At 41.5% G+C, this 17,808-nt stretch overlaps 1 protein-coding gene across 1 annotated transcript in view; it reads right to left on the bottom strand.

Moving 5' to 3' along the window:
• Positions 1 to 17,808, bottom strand: part of LOC139216715 (voltage-gated potassium channel KCNC1-like) — a 57,626-nt gene that overhangs the window by 39,112 nt on the left and 706 nt on the right. The window lies entirely within an intron of this gene.

Genomic DNA, 17,808 nt, shown 5'->3' on the forward strand with positions numbered 1-17,808 from the left:
AAAAACGCTTGACTTCTGGATATAAAGTTATCTGGATCTGCATCTGTGGGGCCCATAACAGGCATTTCCTCTAACCCTGCCTCCCAAGTGCTTGGTCTCATTATGCCTAAGAAAATAACTCTATTAGTACATTTTACAACTTTGAAAACATAAAGATGTAAATAAGGGCTATTGAGTGCTATTTGATTTCATCATGAGCGTTGTTTTAGCAAAAGCCAAGGAGAGGCAATGTGACATGATGTTACATAAATATTCTGGCAGGTAAGATGATCAATTTACCTGAAACTTAATTTAGGAGATATTATGCTTATGAAAACTATTTTAACAGACATATACCTTTCTCTCACTTTCACAATACCTGGAGCTACTCGTATTTTACTTAACTATTTCCAATTTAAGCTACTTTATATTGCCACTCCACTACATTTCAGAGGGAAATATTGTACTTTCAATTCCACTATTTATCTGACACCTTTCGTAACGGGCTACTTTTCAGATGAAGATTTAACATAATAGATGATAGCTTTTAAAATACAACACATTGTTGGAGTAAGTGGTATTCGATATTTTTAGCTTCAAGGTCACATTTCAGATGTCCACGAGTTGTTAACACCTCTACCAAAAAATGATTTATGATGATTTATTACTTATGTAGGATTTTTCATGCAGGACTTTTTACTTAATGGAATATTTTTAAACTGCTGTATTGATACTTGACTTTAGATCTGAGAGCTTCTTCCACCAATGCATACCTGTCTCCGGTACTTGGTGATGTAGCTCCAAAATGGCAGCATACGAAATAGAAAATTGAGTCAGTAGAGCGGAGGACTCTGGTAAGATGAGGGCAGTCTACAGTAATGATGATTGGTGTTCAAACGCAGTCAGAGTTGATGGACAATGTTTCCCAGATGTCGACTTTTTAATGTGAAGATGAAGACAATATAATCATCACTATCCTGTTGCCACTGTTCACATTCCCCCAGATGCAAATCATAAAAAATGTACTACAGAATTATTCCCTGGTTGTATAGGTGTATGTGTGTGTATATGAATAACTATGTATACTGTTTTTGTTTTATTTTATGCTTGATCCTGCTCTGTTGTAAATCTAAGTATCTGTGTATAAAGTGTGGTCTATGTGTGTGAAGCATGAAGGGGCTGCAAATTTAATACTGTTGTGCAACCCTGTGTTGTAAAATGAGAACTAAATTAACCTCGGACCTTGAATTAGATGTGGCAATGGTTATACAATTTTGAAGCAATAGCAGATTTGTAAGAGAAAGATGGGAGGAGGAAGCAAAATGCTGCCCCTATTTTTTGGAGGTGGCCAAATCTTACATACTGCACCATTAAAGGAATATCTTTGGAAATGTGTTTACTCATTATCCTGCCAACAGTGCGGTTGATACCACTCTCATGTCTGTCCATTCAGACTGAAAACAGGGGTAAACAGCTAGCCTGGCTCTGTCTAAAGGTAACAAACTCCATCTACCAGCACCTCTAATTAACACATGATGTCCTGTTTGTTTAATCTGTAACATATTGTCTTTGTGGCCATCATTATGTAACTGCAGGCCAAGAAATATTAAGCGCATTTTGAAACAGTGTTCAGTTCCAATTCCACTGTGGGTTAATCTTATTAACAAACAGGAAATCTGTTTACAAAGGTAATATTCTTGGTGTAAAGAGCACCAACCAAACAGTCATTAATGTCTCTCGGACCAAATTGATCAAGTGCCAGTCGATTTCCCTCCAGGCTGCATTCAATAGACCTCTCTATAGAGGGAGGGACCAAAAGGAACGTAAGCACAGTGGTGCTTGGAGCTAAATGCTAATAGCATCACAATGATCATGTTTATATGCTGATGCAGATACAATGTTTACAGTGTTTGCCATCTTAGCTTAGCATTATAGCATGCTAACATTTGCCAGTGGCACTAACACTAAGGCTAATGATGATGTCATAGGTCTTGTGGGTATTTGGTCATTAAACAAAATACTGGACAAGATTTCCATGTAATGATGGTGCTGGAGGAACTTTATCAAATAGATGAGATATCTCAGTCTGGACCAACCAATGTTGCCATCCTTAGAACTTCACCATGCAGGTAAAAAGAGGGGACAGAGTATAGCTGTTTTAATCTCTGTATCATCGACCAACTAGTTGGCCTGTCATCGCAAATTCTTTCTGGGCAACCAAAGAAAATCCATGAAACTTCATTTTCACCAACGCAACCCTGTTACTCATGTTTTTAGAATGAGACAAATGAATTTCAAAGTTTTCTTTATCTATATAATTGCATTTGTCCTTGAGAGTAACGTTGTATTCCTCAGCTAGCATAAAATCCTGGGAAAAAGCTAACACTAGCATTGATTTGCAGCCCTGTTACTATAATTACTGTACAGGATTCTATAGTCAAATTAAATGTGTGATTGTGATGTGTGATATGTGTAATTTAGCATAATCTACATCTTATAAATGTATTACCATGTTTTCCAGATTATGAATTACCATTTTTTCTTTTATTGCCATTACATAGTCTATGCATAGGAAGGTTGCTACAAATACCTGGATGGGATTAACTGCAAATTAACTCATCTGTGTTAAAATCACGTTCAGATCATTTTCAATACATACAAACATTTTTTTAAATTGTAAATTGATTTGTTCCGAGTTCTACAGCAACACTGAGTTCTACTGAGAAGCAGAGGCACTACCGTGCCAGATGTGATGCTGATGAACAGAGGAGACAGGAACACTTAAAGAAAGAGAGAGAGAAGTGGAGGAAAAATGTAGAAACAGGGAAGAGGAAAAGACAAGACCACAGTGTGAAAGAGCAGCGTGCCCAGCGAAAAAAGTACTCACCCTGTTGATTCTTCATTGAAAATAAATGAAACAAAAGTAATGTGTACATACAAACCTGTTACTTTGTGCCACCCTGTTACTGTTTCAATTTAAACTGTGTTACCATATTATAGTCTGAATGATTATATGTATAATTAGTAAAAAAAAAAAAACAATAACAAAAAACGTGTGATTATTGAAAAGTTGGACAAGATAGACTTAATATGGGAATTAATATGGGTCAAGTCTTATCAAAATTAAACGAGTATTCAATGTGAATGTGTCTTTTTTTACGTTTCGATGTTAGAATATACTTTTTCCAGGTTCCTGTGTATTGGTAACAGGGTTTCGCCAAACATAGGACACAACAAATAAAACATCTCGTAAAAAGTGTACCATTGATGCCTGAGCTGGACGAATCAAATTATTCCATGGTCATTACCTGTTTTTCGTAAGTATGTAACAGAAAATTATAAAATAAGGGTCAGTTTTTCAAAAGTTTTGTTGCCTAAATGACCCATCTAACAGAGCAAAATCCAAAAGCTTTTCGAATCTTTTAGCTAATTAATTGGGAGAAGGGAAAAAAATACAGTGTAATTTTTGAGGTAACTGCACCATTACTTAAGGTCCATTTTTTGGCCACTGGGGACAAAACTCAATGACTAACAATTGCACGCATTTGACATATACCTTGTATGGCAAACAAGTTAGCATACAATTGCCTGTTTCACACATCCAGCAGACACAGAGTGACATTAGCATTTATGAATCGAAATCCAATATTCGCTCTCTTTGAGCTCTGGTTTGGTCTCCACCAACTCCTGAGGAAAATATCTGTTTCTTCACGATAAAAATGCTTTGCTATGCTCACCAGCTAGTCTCTCACCGTGCCTGTCTGCTGTTTGGTGCTAAGCAGGTATAACGGTTTTAACAGAGCTTTTTCTCTGAAAAGAGCTGCCTGCTGCTGCTGCCGCTGGAAACAAGGTTGATGAGAGCACTGAGACTGAACCATAACAATAAAGTGGCTGGTCGTAGAACCAAAGCAATGAGTCCGTGAGATGCTACAAAGCTCGCTAGAGGAGGAGGTGTGGGAGGTGCAGAGTTGGTGATAATTCTGTGTAGATTTGTCACTAAAAGCAACCTTTCATATTTCCATTGTTAATATAAAAATACTGATCGCAGCTTTAAATCTAATAGTGTTTAAGACAGCACTTTGGTTTTGTTCTTACATTTTGTATTAAAAATAATTTTTGAAGTGATGAGTATCTTGTTTTGAAATTAAATTCCTAATTCCTTAAAAAAGAAATATGGTTTTCTTTGAAGTGGCGTTAAAACCCTGCGGCACTGACAGCTCCTGTATGACTGCTGTTTGCTACAGCGCCCCCCGCAGAGCGCCACCATCAACACTGCCGCAGGGTGTTCCTCCTCGTGCAGAGGCGCGCTGTGTGTGTGTGTTTGTGTGTGTGAGACTGCACCAGGAGCTCATCTCCATGAGCGTGCATCAGAGGCACTGTAACACCTCCACCCCCACCAGAGGGACGAGGTGTGTGTGTCGAAATGACAGTGAAAGAAGGCTATATTTAGAGGGGAAGAAAGGAGTAGAGGAGGAGGGATAGGAGGGAGAAAGGGATCCTCTAATGGGTTTTTGGCTACTTGAGGAGGAAGACTCAGAGAGAAGCTGAGGGTACATCTGTGTTTGGTGCATTTGAGGATGTACATTCATTTAGCAAGTTTAAAAGCCTTATTTTTATGTCTGTTCCCAGGCTGTGGCACTATTGCTTCACCCGATCCCCCTAAGGAGGAATTGTTTGGTAAATCCTAAGATTACACCAATTAAATTCAGCTTACACAGCTTCTCAAGGCAAAACAAATAAAAATATCTAAACTACTCCATTTGTAAAAGAATATTTTTTTTAAAAATGCAGAAATGAGTTTCATGTGTCTCTCCAGAAGTCAGCAAACTCGCTCTGTGTCAGTCCATCATTTACCATTAAGAAAATGCCTTTATCATATTTTTAATGGCACTGTGGGTTGGAGTGAAAGCTGTCCTATCTATGGCTTGTAATTCTGGGATGTGGTGTGTATGGCCAAAGGCTGTGTACTGTGTGTTAAAGCGATACTGTTGGTTTGGTCAAACGACTGCTAAAGGTTTCCTCAGGTCAATATGTCCCCTGACAGAGCTCTTCAAATGTCATGTTTGCCATGAATAAATAAAGTCACGCTGACCGCAGTGTGTAATGTAAGTGTACTTTGTGTGTGCGTGTGACAGAGAGAGAGAGAGAGACACCTACACTGATACATAAACCTGTGATGTGCACTTTGACAACAGATGTTACAGCTGTGGTCCATGTTCAGCTGTTAACCAGCTTTCTTTCTCCATGTCTACTGGACTGTGCCGAAGTTTAGCAATACTGCTGGACTTTCCTCTTAGTGCACTGATTATACTTCACCTGGCTGCAAAGAGACAACAGGTGTGGAAGAACTTTTGAAGTTAAGACTTGAACTGCGTGTGAGGCTAGTTCCTAGAGTCTTTGCATTTACCTCGAAGTCTAAAAGAAATTCAAATAATGTAAAGACCAAGGGTGGGTGATTTTACCTGCGCTATAATGATTCACACAGTACATTTATGGTACAAATGTATATTTCCATTATCAGCACGATAACAATACCATACAGTACCAGTCACAAGTTTGGACAAACCCTCTCGTTCAATGATTTTTACATTGAAGATTAATATTGAAGACAATATTAAAGAACACATATGGAATTATGTAGTAAACAAAAAAGTATTACACAAACCACGATATGTTTTATATTTTAGATTCTTCAAAGCAGCCACCTTTTACTTTGATGACAACTTTGCACCCTCTTCCTAAAATCAGCTTCATGGGGTCATCATCTTCAATGGTTTTCCAACAGTCTTGAAGGAGTTCCCAGAGGTGCTGAGGACTTTTTGGACTTTTCTTTCACTCCGCAGTCCAACTCATTCCAAACAATCTTAATTGGGTTTAGGTTGGATGATTGTGGAGGCCAGGTCATCTAACAGGCCCTCACACAGCCTGGAGGTGTGTTTGGGATCGCTGTTGTGTTAAACAACAAATGATGGTCCCACTAAGTGCAAAGTGGATTTGATGGCATGGTGCTGCAGAATGATGTGGTGGCCATGTTGATTAAGTGTGGCTTGAATTTTAAGTAAATCATCAACAGTGTCACCAGCAAAGCCCCCCTACACACACACACACCATTACAGCTCCTCCTCCATGCTTCCTGGTGGGAACCACACATGTAGAAACCATTCGCTCACCTTTTCTGTGTCTCACAAAGACAAGAAGACACAGTGGAACCAAAAATCTCAAATTTGGACTCGTCAGACCAAAGTCCACTGGTCTAATGTCCATTCCTTGTGTTTCTTGACCCAAGAAATTCTCTTCTTTTTCTTGTTCTTCCTCAGTGGTGGCTTCTTTGCAGCAGTTCGACCATGAAGGCCTGATACACACAGTCTCCTCAGAACAGCTGATGTTGAGATGTGTCTGCTACTTGAACGCTGAAGCATTTATGTGGACTCTAATCTGAGGTGCTGTTCATTTGTCAAGTTTCTGAGGCTGGTAACTCTAATGAACGTATCCTCTGCAGCAGAGCTAACTCTTGGTCTTCCTTCCCTGGGGAACAGCCAGTTTCATTGTTGCATTTGATTTTCACGACTGTATTGGAGGATACATTCAAAGCTCTTGAAATTTTCCGGATTGACTGAGTGTTTCTCTTTACTTAGTTGAGTGGTTCCTGCCATGATATGATTAGAACAGCAGTCAAACAGGGTTATTCACTGTATAGAACTGTGGACCAACCTTACCTCTGCACAACAACACAACTGATGGTCTCAAACACATCAAGGAGTCAAAAAGTTCCTCAAATTAATTCTTGAGAAGGCACACGTGTTAAATGAAAACCATTCAGGGTGACGACCTCATGAAGCTGACTGAGAGAAGGCCAAGAGTGTCTGTCTGAGGGGTGGTTCTGCACCTGTTTTGACCCTTTTTGCTACTCACAACAGCTCATCATTAAATTAGGAATACTCCACATGGAAGTCATCAGCTGAAAGAATAATAGTCTTATAAGTAAAGGTTGACACAGAGCTCCTCTTCAAGACAGGGCCACCTTAAGGCTCTCATCTTACATTTAATACTAAGCTTTTCTCATTCGTAGTATGAATCTAATTTAAATATTTCATATTATCACAAACTAATTGTCTCCCTGTGGAACTCAGGTCTCTGGGGCCCTTGGCTTTCTGGGATAATCCATCCTTGGGCTTGGCAGAGTCCACCTCATCACACTTATGTGACTTGCGTCAGTTAGAAGTGGGGGGGGGGGGGGGGGGGGGGACTGTGCTGAAGCATCTCAAATCGAAAATGAAACTGTCATCTGTACACTATTTCAGCACCTCAGTGCTGGACAGTTTCTGCTTCAGCAGCTGCTTCACCATTTCAGAGTGCCAACAAACAACTGCCGGCAAAACAAGCATATCCAAATTAAGATTGCATTCTAAAGTTGATTCAGCACTTCTTCACCTCCAGCAGTGCTTCTATTTTCGTGTCACTACTTGATGCCAACGACCCACATTAGCCACTTCAGCGCTGGATAGCACCACAGGGGGACAAACAGCACATGTAAAGCATTTCATTTTTCATAGGACAGCTCTGTTAGCTGAAACCTACACCATCTCTCAGCAGAGACCAGCTCAGTGGCTCAGCACACTGGCAGGATTCTTGCACTGTGAGCACTGTAAAACTCAGGCATTCATCCAGGATCCAGTGACACCCATTACACACCTCTAAACAGAACCAGCATTACCTAGTGGGTGTTTTGAAGAAGTTCAATCTGTTATCAAGGTGTCTCAATCTGGGGAACAGCTATATTTTCATCAACTGTACTTCCAAATGAACACAAAAGTTCTTCAAACAGGTGCTCTAGGATGTCTCCAATTTCTTTATGTTGCAATTGTGTTGCCTTGAGGGGAATCCCACAGGGACCCTTTTATTTTGAGTGTACTTAGAGTGTGTTGTCTTGTACAGTACAATAGATACAATTTCCTGCTCAAAAAATAAAATAACAAAGAACATGTGAAGTTAGGAATCACTAAGTCATGCCTGCAACCCAGTGAAGCTGTACTAATGTTAGCATGTTAACATGATCACAATGAAATCGCTAACATGCTGATTGCACGTAGGTATTATGTCAACCATGATCACATTCTTAGTTTGGCGTGTTACCATGCTAATATTTAATAATTAGCACTGAACACAAAATAGAGCTGGGGCTGATGGGAATGTCTTTAGTTCCGCAAGTATTTGATCATAAATCAAACTGCTGGATATACACTGTTGCCCATAAAGTTGGAATAATTGTTCAATACCCCCAATTTTGTTAAAGCCTGAATACACAGTTTGCAAAGGTTAATTGTGGTTTAAGTTTTACTGTGATATGTTTGGAAGAGTTTGATCAATAAAGTTGAGAGGATATACACTTTATTTATTTAAACATTTAAACATTTTATTCCAACTTTATCGGCAACAGTGTTTTACACTGTGACCTGAGATACCATTGTCGACCGACCAACACTGCCATCTCTGGAGCCACGCAGCTCGCATTGCTGACAATATTATAGCTTGATAAAGTTTGGATAAAAGATGCAAACACTGACATACAAGTCATTATTTTGAGGTACTAATATAACATTATTATACATTCATACTGCAGATGATATATTTAGTACAAATTTTGAAATCTGGAAAATATTTAGATAATAATAATATGTCCTATAATTGGGAGTTAAACTATTGACTTGGTTTTTCATATTTAAATTCATATTTCTGTTTACATTGTGAGACTCATCTCTTTCTGGCAATCTGACAATCATGGCCACTTTATGCAGTGATTGGCCAGGTGTAAAGGTAGGCAGGTTCTGAACTTCTCCACGGGTCTTTCTTCATTCTTTGCACCTTGGTGAGTTCTTCTGTGTACAGTGGTGGCTCCATAATTGCTTTGAAGCGTAGAGTCTGAATAAGGAGGCTATGTCAGCAGACAAATGTGGCCATTCAAAACAGACAGGAACGCCAACACAGACATGGTCAGACAACACATCTACAAACTACTGCAGCTGAAGCACACTGAGGCCTTAAGCCAACATTTTGACTATTTATTCTGCTATGCTGTCTCCCCCACATTTTGTTCAAGATAGCAGCTGTATCAGTGCTCAAAGTACTGTGAGCTAATAAGTGCCTTGTGTGTCATCTTACAGAAGAAAACGTGAGTGTGAACAGGAGATTTCGCTTTGCTCTAACAGAGCTGATGTTTGGGGATGCTGTTGTTGGTGGCAGGTCCTTTCTGTTGGAGAGCATTAAGCAGCTGCTCAGCCATCACAAATCAAAGTGTGTATTACCATGCACATGTCCCGGCATGTGCATGTGACTGATGTGTTGCTGGGAGTTATTGTTATTTGATAAGAGGAATCTTAAGCAGAGCATATGGTAATATTAGCGGTTATACGGCTGCGAGGAGACAGCTTAGCACACATAGCTGCGGGACCTTTAAGAGAGAAGGCGTTCCTATTGGCTCTTTTACAAATGCAAATGTATGTGCACTTCCCTTCAGACGTCAATGAAAATCTGATTCAGTGGTGAAAAATCCTGCAGAAAAAGTTGCTATTCCAGCACTCGCAACAACTGTCTACACTACAAGACAACCCAGAGAAAGGAATATGTGCTTATCTAGAAGAGAGTCTAAAAGACAGTCTGACATCAAATGCAATAAAACATGGGTCAACATTGGCGGAGAGTTACATAAATGGAGAAATATTTGCGATGAAGCTGATAACTTCATTTTCCTGTAATATCTAAATGCATTGCAGTGGTTTGTTAGGCTGTGCCACGGATGGATAAGACCTTTTATAATAAATTCATGGGTTATGTACATAGATTTACCATGAAAGCAAGCAATCAGTGGCTATGTTCAATGTTGCTAATAATTTAGTCTTCTGCTAACGATAACTTTAGCCTAAAGTGTGTGGCTGTAGCTAATCCTAGTCCAGGTTTATGTAGCTTGCTAATGTTAGAGCACAGGGTGAATTCTCATAGAATTGCCACAATACAGTATAACAGCATTGGGAACACAATCACGACCGAGCTGACTGAAGCTGCACATATGAAGCGCTGCATTGGTGCTCATGTGGTGGGAGGGGCTTAGGACAGAGAGGAGAGAGTGGGAATCTACATGACATAGAAACTCATAAAGGGAAGGCTGTGGTGGGTGGCGCACAAAGCATCCAACACCAACCTGTCATCTTTTAGTCCTGATCTTTCTCTGACCAAATTGTGTTAGTTGCCTAAATGAAATATGCCAAAATTACTACCTAGAATAATTGTAATGTTTCATATAGCATAGCTGCTAAATGGTTTCCCAGAAGTTCCCAGATGAATACTGCACACACTGCTACTAAAGATTTACCTCCAAATCTAATATTCTAATTGTAATAACCCTGGACAAAGTGGTTCAGGTGCCCAACTGTAACCATATCGTAACCATACGTTGTTTACCATAGCCATGATCTTTACCAAACCATGTCTAAGCCTACGCACAGATAGTGCAGAAAGTAAAGAATTTTTTTAATGTTGGCATTAACGTAATTCTGGGTTTCCAAAAGCCCAAAAAGTCCAAAAAAAAGTCCAAAAGCTTGCTATGTTCTGGTGATAGGGTTGCTGAAGTCATGCACTTAGTGGGATTTGTTCAGATTATTTAAAAAATAAAGACGAATGACAGAATTATCGTTTAAAGGGAAACAAACCTGCGTATGTTGAAATATGTGCATGTTGTCTGGACATACTGTGAGCATGTGGGAATTAGTTTCAGGAAGCGTTCTTGTTGCAATCTCAGCAGGTCCATGTGGCTTTCTCCTCTCTCTGCTCTTTAGAGTGTAAACACAGAGTGCTCAAATCCAGCCAGCAAAGGTAGAAGGAGATCAGCTGCATTTCTCACCTCCCTCACAGACACACACACACAGACACGCACACACACACACACACACACACTAATCTGCTGCATGTGAGAGTGTATTAGGTTGTGCGAGGCCAGGGGCTTATTGCACATGTCATTTTCTATGCTCAATTAGCTGCTTTTGAGCAAGTATGTGTGTCTCTGCATTTAGCCAGTATGCGTATATGTGTGTGTGTGTGTGTGTGTGTTCGTTGACTGTGTTATTGACCCCTGTGAGGCAAGAGGACAGTAGAGATCACTCAGAGGTTAAACGCTTTATTTCTTGACATGTCATCAAATATAGTATGGTGTCCCTCTTCCTCTCTCTGCGTCCTCTCCTCTTACATCCTCTCTCTCTCTCTCTCTCTCTTTCTCTCTCTCTGTCTCTCTCTCTCTCTCGCTCCTGCGATGGGCGACACATAGAGAAAAGAAATTCTGTCGCAGCATTATCCTGAAAAGCACAGAGGGGGAAGGGGAACCCTGGTGGATATATTGCCTATAGTGCAACGAAACCACAAGAGAGGGAGGGGGAGAGAGAGCGGTGCTAAAGGTTTTAAAGACTGGAGGAAAGACACTGAAAAATGTCGAGGGAGAAAAAGATTTTAAAAACAGCAAGCGTGTGTCCTTACATATCATTGTTTTGCTGCAGAGGTATTGAGATCTTGCCCGTCTAGCACCATACTCCACACTGCAGGTCACAAGCAATGTACCTGCTCCATAAATAATGCTGGCTAAGTCATTCTTTTTGGGTGAACCTGTTAATAAATAGGGCCAGTTTCCACCCACTGACCATCTGTCTCACCTCAGCTCTTAAAGGAATAGTTCAACATATTTTGCTTTGCTTTTGTCTCTCAAGACTGAGAAGAAATCCGTGCTTTCTGCATGTGTTGAGCACAGAGTCATGTTGATGTACCGCCACTGCTCTGTCACATGAGTCACATCATCCATCATGTTCCAAATGTGTTCATTTCAATTGATTTTAAAGAGGATGGAATTTAACACCATTAAATATGTAAGTGGATGTTGTTACAAAATGTTTTCATATAATTGATTAGGTCTGTTTGGTGAGGGTCATGTTTGTAAAACTACCACTTGCATATAACTGTATCTAGCTATTTTATCCATTCAGAGAACTATTTCAACTGTTCAACCAGCACTGTTGGTCTGGTCTCCATACCAGCTCCGGACAAAAATATCTGGCTCTTTAACTACTAAATGTAATGTTCACCAGCTCATCGCTAACCGTGTCTGTCTGTTGTTTGGTGCTAGACAGGTAGTAGAAAACAGCTGCCTGCTGCCGCTGGAAAGGAGGTTAATGAAAAGGCACTGAGGAGAACCGCTGAGAATTCTCCGTGGGTTGGTGACTATGAATTACACCTTCACCATTACACATATCAATTGAATCCATTGTTAAAACATATTGATAAGTGCAGCTTTAGCTGGCCACATATTGTCCCTTGTTGCATAGCACATCCACCACTGGTGCATTTTAAATGCTGATATCTGCAGAATAATCTCTTTGATATTCATTGCAATGAATGTAATGAAACTGAACTGTGGGTTTGGTATGTTTTTAGCAAGCCAGGATTTTTCTTTGGATTATTTTATGTGAAACAAGCTACATCAGTGGCTATATGTTAACAGAACAGAGCTCAGCTTATTTCCTGCGTACCAGTGTGGCAGCTATTCAAGGCTGCGATTTTAACTGCAGGACCTCAATTATTACACTCCAGCATGATATCACGGCATAATAATGATAAACCCAAATAAGTCACGTGTGTAATAGCCTCGGAGATGAAGTCAAAATGACATTATCGGTCCCACAGTTGCACTACAGTCTGTATTTTTGTACGCATATGCGTGTTTGCCATGGTGCTGGTTTTGTTTCTCTCCTTGAGGGGCTGGGAATCGCCATCACACCCCGCTGTGTGAAAGGATGGAGAGAGGCAGAGAGAGCGAGAGAGGGATGTGTGTGTGGAAAGGTTTTGCTTACAAAGGAGCACCATTCAGCTGAGACATCCACCTGAATGAGGCGAGCTGAGACGTACTGCCCCGATCAATAAATGGATACAAGCGTCCCAGCCTGCCGAGCTCAGCAAAAAAAAAAGAGGGGCAGCAGGAACGAAAATGGGGGGGTGCAGAAAGCGACCCCCCATCCTGTTCTCCTTCTTCTTCTTCTTCGTCTTCTTCTTCTTACTCTGAATTCATTTCACCACCCCCTTCACCAAAAACACCTCCCATCCCGTCACCCCCCTCCCCTCTCTCTGTGTCTCTCTCCCTCCTTCTCTGCAGCAGACTAGAGCGCAGTCAGCTACTACAGGGACTGCAGTGTTACGCTATAGCACAAGCAGAGAGCTGGAGAGAACGAGGGGAGGGGGGGAGTACAGGGGGGAGGGAGGGGTGAAGGGAGAGGACACGGAGGGGGTTGGGGGGACTGAATAGCGATAATAAGCAATCCAGCACTCAGCTCTGAAATCGTGGTAATAAAGCAGCACGAGCTGTCACTGGTGATGACGGGAAGAAATGGAACGGGGGGGCTGCACTGACTGAAGAACAGAAGAGAAGGAGGACAAAAAGAAAGACAGGAGGAAATGGAAAACCCTGCTATCTTCACAAGGATGTTGCATACACTTAATGGACAGATGGATGAATTGAACCAGTGATCCTGTCACTCATTTTCCTTCGCTTTCTTCTAACATCCGACTTCTGCCTTCTTCTGCCGAGAAATTCTCCACCAAGCTAATCAGCTAAAACCGAGCCCGACGCCTGACCTCGGCCCACCTGAGTGCTGCTGCTGCGCTGCCCCCCCCTCCCACCCAACCTATCTTTATGTCAACGTGCTGGCACCGAAACTATTGACTGCAACACTTTCAAAGTCACCTCAGCTGTCACACTGATGCTCCCTCAACCCTCCCACCATGGCACCACCCTTGTGTTCAATTTGTCTTTTTTTAATATCACCCCCCTTCAGTTCTTCGATCGCTTGTTTGGCTGCCATTTCATTTTCTGACTGGTCGAGTTTAATGCATGAGAAAGCTGTTCAAGGAAGTTTTTGGTCGTAGCAACCTAAATACCAGAGGCAGCAACATCAAGGGAGAGCTGCACACTGTGGAATCTCACTTAAACATCCAGACTTACTGGTAGATCTTCCCTTTCTCTTATTCTTTTACTATCATTTGGTGGTTCACATCCTCTCTCAATAGTGCCTCCCTTGTGATGAGCTGACATACCTCACAGACCTACACAGACTCCCCAGCTGCACAGCTGCGCAAAGACCTGCTGAGAACGTTTGAGAAATAAACTCAGCAGGCAGTCAGTTGTGGCTCCTCACTTGCTGTATGAGGAAGGAAACACTCAATGAGGAACCTGCATTTTTTCCCTGTACATTTTGCTCATTAATAAGCTGTTCTCACATAAAATAATGCTTAGAGGTGTGAGGGCACTATAAAGACAGTCTTTCCATAAGAGGCATTTCGAAGACCATATAAAAATGAACAAAATGCTGAAGGCTTGAAGGTTCGCTACTTGACAAATGCTCACAGTGCACCTTGGAACCGTGGCAGAGACGAGACAGAGCTACAGGGCAGCTAGAGGACAGTGAAGCTGCGTCCCATGGACACCCAGATTACATTACCAATGTCTTTTTTCACATCCATTTCTTTAACAATCTGGCTTTCTACAATACTTGTGCGTGGCAAATACACTATGTTACAGAAAGGTCATGGTTATGGTTGATAAAAATGTAAAAAAGAGTCAATTGCAGGTCTCTCACAGCACACAAACTGTGTCCATCCACATGCTTACTTTCCGCTAAACGTTAGTATTGGACATAGATGGTTTCTCTTCACAAGCCCACCTCCCTACAGAAGTTGGATGAACCATAAGCTTGTTTGGCGCTCAGGGTACAGGTTGGGAGTCACATGATGGCTCACAGTTTCTGAATTATTGTGACACGCAAGTGTAATTTCCATGTTTAACTATTGTTAGAATTATCAAAAAAGAACCAGAACAACTGAACTTAGTGCATTGGCTGGTGTGTATCAATGCCTCCCTATAGCACATGTGCACACGTCAGACTGTGTGTGCTGGTGTGTGTGTGTGTGTGTGTATGTGCGTCCATCCTAAGTCACAGAGAACGACTGAGTCAATATGCTGTCTCCATGCGTATGGCAGAGTCCACAGAAAATACACCTCAGTTGACAATGATCCAGGTCAGCACTGGCCTGTGGCTCTGCCATAGATTTTTAGAGACAATTAAGCAGAGGAGGCAGAGTGAGACACGGATGAGAGGTGGAGGACTGACCGCACAGGGAGAGGAAAGGGATGAAAGTCAGAAGTGAAGAAGGGAAAAGAGATGAGAGGAACAAAGCAAGGACTGAAACAGTGAGTGACTGGAAATGGGAGAGGGGAAAATACTGGAGTGAGCGTGTTACGTCTTTGAGCAGCAGCGATTTTTGCCACCAACAGACATATTTGTTATGCTTCTCAAAAATGAACTTGTACACTTCTCCTTGGAGTCAAAAGGTAAATTAAGCTGGATTGTGTGGTCCTCCTCAACTGTGACGATACAGCCAAACACTGAGTTATATTTTCTTTGTTGACCCCGTATCTGTGGGAGCAGCTGCTGTGCCAAGTCTGAACAGCACAGCACTAGCTTATTCTCTCTATTCCACAGAGACTACCATGGCTCTCATTTAGGGCTGGGCATTGTTTAAAAATTACTATACCAGTACAAACACCCTTAGAGTGATACCAATACAAATAAAGTACTTCATTCGATATTTCCTCTCCTTGCTTCATCTGTTACTTATATTCCAATTTTTTTTCTGAAAAAATCCTTCTGCACTTTTTGCATCTATTTTTATCAGATGGCATGTAGTACAGCCATACTTCTGAACATCTTGGTGGCTTCTCGGCACGTTGAACTGCCAGCTCTGTCTCACCGCACTCTACTTCACCACCACAGACTGTATGGGTTGTAGCTGCTGCTGTAGTGGGCCACTCACACATCACATTTAATCAAAGAATGCTTGTGGTGATGGGCTGCAAGCAAAACCATACAAATAAAAAAGATTTTCAGATCTAGGTATGAAAGGATTGAATGCAGCTATTGTTTGACTGGAAAAGTTTCAGAACTACTTGGTGGCCAGTCCTACTGTCGTCAGGATAGCTATACCTAAATAGTGGAAGTGAAAACTGAAAATGACCTTAGGTGACTAATTACTTTATCATCAGCTAAGCTAAGGAGAACTTGGCTTTGTACCATTTCCTGACATCTCCTGTCCTACCGTGGACCTTTATGGTCCTACAGAGACAGCCTTGGGTCCAGGAGCCACGGATTTGACGAAAAGCTCAAACTGTTAAATGCCTGTGATCTTCCAGCCATTGGTCAGTGTGTCAATCTGTCTCTGTCCTTTGTCCGTCTGACTCCCCCGTGCTGTAGCATACTCCCTGACAATTCTGCACACCTCGCCCCCACCCTCCTCCACATCTCTTGTTTTAAATATTCTCGGAGAAGACGGGCAGAAATCAAGGATATCCGTACCCTTTGCATTGTTTTTTTATTCTACGGGACACAAACTCCAGTCTCCCCCATGACCTCTGGATGTGCTACATGCCCACTCACTTCCCTTTCCTCCTCACCTTTACTCCTGCAACATGAAGGGTACGCTATGTCCCGTATTTTTACTGGACATAATTTGTGAGCAGCAGAATTTTCTAGTAGAAACGGAGCTGCTTGGGCTACTGGGTGGTGCAAAAACCAGACCTGTACACAATATTTTTTACCTTATTGGATCTTTCAAGACATTCAAGACAAGCTTTTCCTCGTGTTGCCATCAGGATACTGTTACATACGTCTGTACTGTAAAGTGGTGCAGAGTCTACCAAGCCAAACACAAACCAGGTATAAATATGTATGTATGTTATCTATAATATGGAGAGGCTCACAACGGTATTTGATCCATTAGGTTTGTGCTCTAAACTGATGACAAACGGATGTTTGTTCATCAGCAAAGTCAAACAAAAAGCCGAGACGCAAACTAATATCAACCGCTTCTGATGAATGCAGGAGGAAGAGCTGTAGAATGTGTGAGATGCACGCACACACACACACACACACACACACACACACACACACACACACACACACACATACTCATGCGTAAACAGTAATGCATTCATGTGCATGTGCTGACCTACACACACAAACATAACAAGCCCAGCCACCTATTGGATGAATCGTGAGGTGGCTGCTGCTTACAGGATTTCACTTTGGTTTCATCAGTAACATGTTTGATAAAAAAGAGCAGATGAATGAAGGCGGGACCACCTGCTCACCTTTGGTTTTCACCTCCAGGAGTTACTTAGTGATTACGTTATGTTACGATTATTGGTCTGTAGCACAATTACCACCAAATGTGGACTGATAGTGGAGAGTGCTGGATCCCAAATTAGGGTCATGCCTAAATAAAACATGAAAGTGAAGTGTTCTGTATTTTGTAGACACTGGAGACAGAGGCAGAAGGAGAGAAGGATGGAGTCATGCACACAGATCACTGGACATCAGTAGTGGAAAAATCTTCACACAAACATATCATTGTGAGAGATTAAAAGGAGAGAGCAGCGACAGAGTGTGACTGTAAGTGGAGGACAGGAGAGGAGAGGAGAGGAGAGGAGAGGAGCAGAGTGATGAGCGGAATGTAATGCATGGAAATGAGGAGAGAACGAAAAAAGCGGTGGAGGAATGGAACAGTGGCAGAAGACTGACGCATATACATGAATTAAACTCTATCTATCTATCTATCTATCTATCTATCTATCTATCTATCTATCTATCTATCTATCTTTTTCGTCTACCCGTTGAAAAACACTGCAGTGAATCCGACATCGTCTCATTGCCCCAAAAACTGTTTATTGGATAACTTTACGCGCAACAA

This window comes from Pempheris klunzingeri, chromosome 17, assembly GCF_042242105.1.
Source record: "Pempheris klunzingeri isolate RE-2024b chromosome 17, fPemKlu1.hap1, whole genome shotgun sequence".
Classification (NCBI taxonomy): Eukaryota; Metazoa; Chordata; class Actinopteri; order Acropomatiformes; family Pempheridae; genus Pempheris; species Pempheris klunzingeri.